This window comes from Bidens hawaiensis, unplaced genomic scaffold, assembly GCF_021521415.1.
Source record: "Bidens hawaiensis isolate Kalapana, Puna unplaced genomic scaffold, B.hawaiensis_p1.1 tig00020769_1, whole genome shotgun sequence".
Taxonomy (NCBI): Eukaryota; Viridiplantae; Streptophyta; class Magnoliopsida; order Asterales; family Asteraceae; genus Bidens; species Bidens hawaiensis.
Window position 1 is genome coordinate 292,342 of NW_027505018.1, and position 8,248 is coordinate 300,589.

The 8,248-nt window shown below is 42.2% G+C and overlaps 1 pseudogene; it reads right to left on the reverse strand.

Moving 5' to 3' along the window:
- Window positions 1-3,062: 3,062 nt before the first annotated feature.
- On the reverse strand, window positions 3,063-4,755 carry LOC143609917 (uncharacterized protein At4g06744 pseudogene; annotated as a pseudogene).
- Window positions 4,756-8,248: the final 3,493 nt, after the last annotated feature.

An 8,248-nucleotide genomic window follows, 5' to 3' on the forward strand; every position in this document is an offset into this window, starting at 1 on the left:
GCTTGCCCATTCTTGAATTTCATGGCAAGGGGGATGGCGCGAGCGGAGATGTAGAAGAACTCCCGCTTCCACGAACGAAGACTGCGCTCGGTTGCGCAAATCTTCAAACCCTTGATCCAGGTTATCAGCGTATACCACCCCTGGATGCACCTCCAAGAGTAGAAGGTCATCAGGCGGTCGACATAGGGCTCAATGCCCAGAATCCAGCACACCCACTCGAAGTGGCGAACCTTCGCGATCGCCATCGGGTGCACCTCGGTCAGGTGTACACCGTGCCTCTCTAGGACACGGTACACAAACTTTGTCAACGGAAACCTAAGATTCCCATAGACAAAGAATGCAGCATATACCCCGATCTTGCCTCTGGGGGCATCATACACCGTCTGATGGGGTTCAGGAAACTCAGGCTCGAGAGACTCGAGCATGAACTTCCTGACGATGTACTGATATAGATCGACAGGCAGAGCACACTGGCACTCGCCAGCAGTACTCTTGTCATCGGCGTACACCCCAGCCTCCTGGGCTGTAGCTTCGAGATCGTGAGAAGACATCTTGCAGATGAATGAAGAAAACGATTTCAAGAGAATGCTCGACTGAAAAGGTGAGTATTCGCCGGAAATCGTTTTGAAGATGAAGAGAAAAGTGAAAGTGTGGATTACAAAGAACCATTTCCCCCTTTATATACTAATCGCAATTAATGCGATGAATTTAATGCGGAAGAGAGAGAAATCGAAGGTGCAATGAAACTATGACACGTGGCAAAAAGCAAGCTGGCAACAGCTGTTGAAAGGACGCGTACCATTAATTTCGCGGCCACGCGCCCGAAAAATCGCGCCCACGCGCCTGAAAAAGCGTCTGGAATGACCATGTACTGTCACGTCACCATAACTTCCTGCACGTCCTGACACAGTCAGAAGAAACCGTCGCACGACGTTTCAGAGGTTTGGACTGTTCTTATCCTTTCACCAACTCTTCGAATTTCAAAAATTCAAAAAGATTCAAAAGTAAGCGGGAAAATACCCATTACCTTGGCAAACAAGTAACCATAAGACGGGTGCGGGTACAGTGTTAAGGCAAAACCCTTCACATACTTAGCACCTGCAGGGAATTGAAGCCAAGAATACCTCGGCAACCGAGTAACTATAAGACGGGTGCGGGTACAGTGTTAAGGCAAAACCCTTCACATACCTAGCACCCGCAGGGAATTGACGCCAGGAATACCTTGGCAACCAAGTAACCATAAGACGGGTGCGGGTACAGTGTTAAGGCAAAACCCTTCACATACCTAGCACCCGCAGGGAATTGACGCCAGGAATACCTTGGCAACCAAGTAACCATAAGACGGGTGCGGGTACAGTGTTATGGCAAAACCCTTCACATACCTAGCACCCGCAGGGAATTGACGCCATGAATACCTTGGCAACCAAGTAACCATAAGACGGGTGCGGGTACAGTGTTAAGGCAAAACCCTTCACATACCTAGCACCCGCAGGGAATTGACGCCAGGAATACCTTGGAAGTAAAGTAACCGTAAGACGAGCGCGGGTACAGTGTTAAGGCAAAACCCTTCACATACCTAGCGCTCCGCAGGGAATTGAAACCAAGAAGGATCTTCTGGGCAATGCTTGCGGAAACGGGAATAACATCCCCGCATAGCGGGAACGTCGAGAACTACATTGTTTGAAGCTCCAGGATGGAATTGGTGGTTTTAACATAATTGATCACTATGTTCATAACTACCAAAACCTCATGGAGAATCCACACAAGTGGGACTCAACGCTCCTGACTTGCGAGGAGGTTACAGACCTACCCGCATCATACCCAAAGATCAAGCAGGAAAGTCGGGAATTTCTGCAAGTGACAAGGACTTCCACGGGAAGAATCCCCATGGAAAACCTTAAAACTAAACCCTTTTCAAAACCCTTTGCTTAAGTCCAAAAGTTCACCTCAATTTATTAAACATTCATGAGAAGAACATTGGACTGGGGGGACTTGAAGAGGTAGGTCGCAGCAGAGCCCAGTTGGACCCGCAAGACTCACCTTGAAGAGAGACGTCTGCGCAGAAACTAACTGGATCCGCAGGACCCACCATGCTCAGAGACGTGACGTCCTTACGCGCAGTACGCAAGCTGTTCCCGCAGGAAATGCCTCCCAATGGTGAAGTACTCTGCCTGTTCCCCCAGCTGCGGATACAAGCCATCAGGGAAGGCCACCCGCGCAGCAAGGCTACACGCACAAGGCACTTAGCTCTCAATAATTCAGTTGTCACCTGAAGGAATGAGCAAAGCCGGGAACAATCCCGCACAAAGGCGGGAGGGGGAATACTCCCGCCCAAATAAGCCAGTCCGTACGATACGGGAAGATCTTCTGTACTGTACCTGACGAGGTATGGGCAAAAGATCTGACCAAAGATACAACAGCTCATTGACAACAGTATGGCGAGCAGCATGCTCTTGTACTGTATGTCACTATTAGCCGCTGCCTACTCACCAACTCCTGTCATACCACGTGCATAGCCGGCAGTTGGTGGAAAAGGAATAGTACACAGCAGGCCTGGTCACTGTCAGCCGCTGCCTACCCACCAACTACCAGCATGGCACGTGCGTAGGCCACAGTTGGTAGAACAGGAATACTATTCAGCCGGCTACACCTCCTTGGAAACCTACCTTCGGCTATAAATACCCCAAATGGTATGATCATCTCATCTCATCACATTATCATCATATACTATCTCGTATTACATATTATACTTGATATCTGCTCTAGCAATCTCTTAATATACATTTATATTCAAGAGCAATCTAGTCTGATTCTCACGCCGGAGGGTGGTCACAAGGAGGAACCCCCCCTTCTCAGTGACGAGCTCACGGTGTCTGTTTTGCAGGTTATCAGAAGAACCATCTTTGCCGGGTCCAACCCCTCGTGAAAAATATCTATCTAACACCCAGGTTATCCGTAATCTGCCCGGGGTCCGATTAGTGTTTCTTCAGATTCACATAATTCCTTCAATAAAAAGTAAAAACATGTTTTTTTAATAAATAAATACAAAATAGTTAGGCCAATTATTTTCACTTTGCTTAAAAAGACTAAAGACCAAAAAAACAAAACATGTTTTCACTTTGACCGCATTAAATCTAATCATAAACGTGCCTTAATAAATATTAATGCGGTGAAAGAGCTCCATAACTTCCCTGTCTTGGAACCTGTGCCGGCACCCGCGATGCCGGCACATGTAACTGAACATCCAAGGGCTTTGACCGAGCACCAAAAAACCCATCTTTGCAAGGCACTCGAATAAGAGATCTATCTTTCACACATGAAAGATGATCTCTAGAGAAAAAATACTGACAATCAGCCGCCGATCTTTGATTCTCAAGATCCAAAATGCAGTTCATCGACACGTCAAGAACCCCTATATTTATCAGCTTCCGACACTTCGGACCAACTTGAGTAAAATAATTATACGAAACCGTAAAATTCGATAGCTTCGGCAGACTGCATACTTCCTCTGGCACCACGCCAAAGAACGTATTGTGCGCCAAGTTCAAAAGCTCCATTTTCTTTAAGCACTGAAACGAGCGTGGGATCGGACCGGTTAAGTTGTTAAACCCGACATCAAACACGGTGGCTTTCTTCAAAAACCCAATCTCGTACGGTAAACATCCGGTTAATTGATTGTTTAAGAAGAGAACCTCAAGAAGAGTTTCTGACGCCATCCCAATACTCTTAGGGATCCCACCAATAAACTTATTGTTAGCTAACGTTAAGTAAAGCGCGGTCGTTGAGCCGAGGTTGTGAGGGAGTGTCTGGATGAAGTTATTATTATTAATGAAGAGCAAATCGAGTTGGAGAAAGAAGACATGTGAAGGAACGAAGCCGACGAATGCGTTGAACCGGAGATCAAGGAAGAGTAATTTGTTGGCACCGAGGACTTGTGTTGGGAAGTTGCCGGTGAAATTGTTGTTACTGAGGTCGAGTTCGTATAAGTAAGGTAGGTTTTTGATGTTGGCGGGTATGGTGCCAGTGAAGTTGTTGGAGTTTGCATGGAAGAAAACGATGTCGGGTAGGCCCATGATTAAGTCGGATATGGTTAAGTTGTCGCCGTTGAAATTGTAGTTGTTGAACTTGACACCGGCTACGGCTTTTACGTTGTAACCTGGGACGGTGTCGCATACGAAGCCTTTGTATCCGCAGATGTTTGATCCTGTCCATGTTTTTGTGATGTTACTGGGATCGTATGTTACTTTGGTTTTGAAGTCTTGGATTACTTGGTAGACTATTTGTAGTCGCTTGCTTTCGAAGACTAGTGGTGGGGGTGGTGGTGGTGATGGTGGTGGTAGCGATGGTGGGCATGATGGGGGAGGTGGTGATGGTGGTGGTGGTGGTGATGATTGGCATGAACATGGAGGGAGTGGTGGTGGTGGTGGCGGTGGCGAAGGTGGTGGTGGTGGTGAAGGTGGTGGCGGCGGTGGCGAAGGTGGTGGTGGTGGTGAAGGTGGCGGTGGCGATGGTGAAGGTGAAGGTGGCGGTGGCGATGGTGGTGGTGGTGATGGTGGTATGTCTGGTGGTGGGCGTGACGGAGGAGGGGGAGGTGGACAATGCTCCCTTTCCACACCATTGATGATTATTTGGAGTGTTTCTCTATGAGTAACTTGTTCCCCATTAATTCTAATGAGGAAACGAGTGATGAAGATGAAGATAAGAAGAAAGAATGTGCGAACGCCGGCCATTTCTCCGGCAATAAAAAGATAATGAAGAGGCAGTGGAACATATGAATGTAAACTTCGTTCGTATGTTTAATATATATATTGTCCTAAAAAGTAATCAACATTTATTTTTTAGATTCTAAGGTGTATATTCAAAAAATAATTAAATTATTATATTTTAGGCTTTTAGCCACTAAAGTTACTTTGAATCATGGCCTTAACTTAAGTTGGTGCTTTTCATCATTTATATGCACTTCATCATTGAAAATGTACCAATTAAATTATTATATTTTAGGCTTTTAGCCACTAAAGTTACTTTGAATCATGGCCTTAACTTAAGTTGGTGCCTTTCATCATTTATATGCACTTCATCATTGAAAATGTACCAAGTTGACTCAAAAGTCTTGGTCGCGAGATATTAGTTAAACACTTAAACCCATTAACTGGATTTGATCATTTGTAAACATCAGTACCGCAATATTGTCATATTTGTCATTCTGTCTTCAACTTGGGTTTCGTTTACCCGTCAAGAATTTTAAAGAAGGAAAACGTTCTTTGTAGTGCTTTTTACATTTTCAGTTAGCACGTTTACCTGTAGAGTTCTTATAAAATAGTGTTTGTGCCTTAACATGCTTAACGTGTATAAATTTTCTCTATGGCACTTCCATGTTGCTCATCACACCATTGAGACTTAATCATCCTCATTAAGTGGTGTCAACAAATTGGACAGCCTTAAAGATCAGTCTGCTCTGCTTGTAATAACCTGCTATAATGACTAGGATATATATTGTTCATGTTGTTCCTGCTATAATTACTAGGATATTATTCCATTCTTACAACTTATTGGTATAGATTTAGAAGTATATTTGAAGGGCGTATAAAGAAGCTATATAAAAAAATAAAAGACAATAGCACCAACCTATGTAGGCGGTTGTCCCTACGGCCAACTACACGAAATGAAGCCCACCACATTGCCCTATGCATAATAAGTAGAGGTGCACATCCTAACCTGTTTCTAACCAGTTTGTAACCGATTCCCTAACCGGTTAGTAACCGGTCCAACTCTAACCGGTTACTAACCGATCCTAACCGCCGGTTAGTAACCTGTTTATATATTTGATTTCAAAACCGGTTATAAACCGGTTAACCGATTTTTTTAATTATTATTATATAAAAAACCGGTTATTAACCGGTTAACCGGTCCGGCCTAACCGGTCAAACCCGCTTCTCCAGCCGGTCAAAATCGGTTATTAACCTAACCGAAAACTGGTATAACCGGTTAGTACCATTAAAAAAAAGACTGGTTATCAAAAAAACCGGTTACAGGTTAACCGGTTAACCGATTTGTGCACCTCTAATAATAAGTGCACCATTTTATTATCAGTTACCTTATGGTTAGAATATAGCTTTTGAGGATTAAGAAAGGTGATTAAAGATGGTGATTATGATTAGAATATAGCTTTTTTTCTTATCGAACGTAGAAGTTCAAATGCAAAACTAAAAAGAATTAGACTTTTCCTCATCCCATAATATAGCTTGGATTGAAAACCAAAATACAACGAACAAACGTCGAAAATGATCTAATTATGATAATCGATGTAAATCAACTCACATATCAAATTATCAACTAAGAAAAATGATTCGTTCAACGAAAACGTATGTCCATATGTGCCCAGTGCCTAAAATACCCGCTCCAAGCCTCCAATCACCTCCCTATTAGGCACAATAACACAAAGATTTAAGCATATAACAATAGTCCACATGCTCCAGCCCACGAACACTATTACAAGCCCATAACTTTCTTACTTAACTATATCCAAGTTCCTCTCTCATTAACCAGCAAATAAGCCCATGCAAAAATCGAAAACTAAAAAAATAAAAGTACTAAAAAGTTTCATCCGTTTTACTCGTTTCATAAAAAAAACCGAGAAATGTCAACCCGTATCATTCATTTTTTTTCTTTAGTTTGACCTATTCTGACCCATTATATATACATTTTATTACAACTCAATCAAACCATGGGTCACATTTGCCATCTCTAGTTGTGGGTTCTTCGCCAAAGCGCCGTTATCATTTGGGCCCAACCAGTGGTGTCACCTCTTGAATAGTACACCATGCAATCCGATTGTACTCTACCTTTAAGTAAGGCTGTAAACGAGACGAGCCGAGATAGGCACTACTCAACCTCAACTTGATCTGCTTGGCTCGACTCGACTTTATTTAACGTGCTGTGAAACTGAACTCGAGATCGTCTCGTACAAAACTCGAGCCAACCCATGGCTCCCCGAGCCAACGAGGGGAGACGTAGGTTAGAGTTTGTCCGTTGTCGTGCACCGTGATCGGGAATTAGGATTGAAGGTTGAATCCTCGATTCATATATAAAAGGGATTTAGAAAATAAAATTTGGGAAACGAGATCGTCGGAGTTGGAGGCGGGATTTATAAACAATAATCTAGAAACCATTCGTGGGTCAAACAATCAATTAATGTATATAATAATTGGTTTTAAATAATCTCAATTATCATCTTTTGTTTATTGTCAGTACCAATTAATGAAATGGTTGGTGACAATCATACATTTTAACATGTTTGCTTACAACAATTCACGACAAATGGAACTGTAACTCTGTTAGTCTTCGGTCGCCAGAAAAAAATTTCGGCCAAAAATCTTATTATTCGATGGAAAACTCAACCATTTTCGTTTCAAGCCTCTTTATGGGCTTAAACAAACTTTTAGAAAGTGGAATGAAAGACTAACTAAAGCATTACTTGATGATGGTTACGTACAAAGTATAAATGATTACTCTTTATTTATGAAATCTATTAACAATATAGTTGTTATATTGTTGATTGGCATTGATGAAAGCAAAATAGAAGATTTGGGAATTCTCAAATATTTGTTAAGAAATGAGGTTTTGAAATATGATTTGGGAATTACTTTGTGTCAAAAGAAGTACTGTTTAGAGCTTCTATCAACGTTTGTTTCATATAGTATCAACTTTTGTTTCATATAGTTTAGTTTAGGTGTTTTGTGTGTAGTTTTTGATGTTTGGATTGTGATTAGATTTGTATTAGTTGTTTGACTTAGAATAACTTGTACAAATCTAAGGAGAAGTTTCCGTGTCAATGAATTGGTGGTTTAATGATAAGGGAGAGACTTGGTGTTTCATGCTATCCATGTTTGATTCATGCTCTAATCATTTGGTTTTGGTGGCACCGGGTGATGATGGAAGACTAGGTGAGTAGGTAGCGTTCACTAGTTTGATCTTTGAACTAGACGAGTTTTGTCTTACCATATTGTTGTGCCTTTGGATGAGTGTTCACGAGGATTGGCTTTATGTGAGGATATTCCTTATAATTGAAATGCGTGAGTATCCTGATGTAATAAATTTAACTCATAATTCGAATGATTCGTTGACCGTTAAAAAATATATACACGGCAATCATTGAGCTAGCAAAGTCGGGACAAATATAAATAGATATTTTTCCGAATTTTCTATATATATTATCTAGTTAGACTTGACTTTAGAGCCACACAAAAGT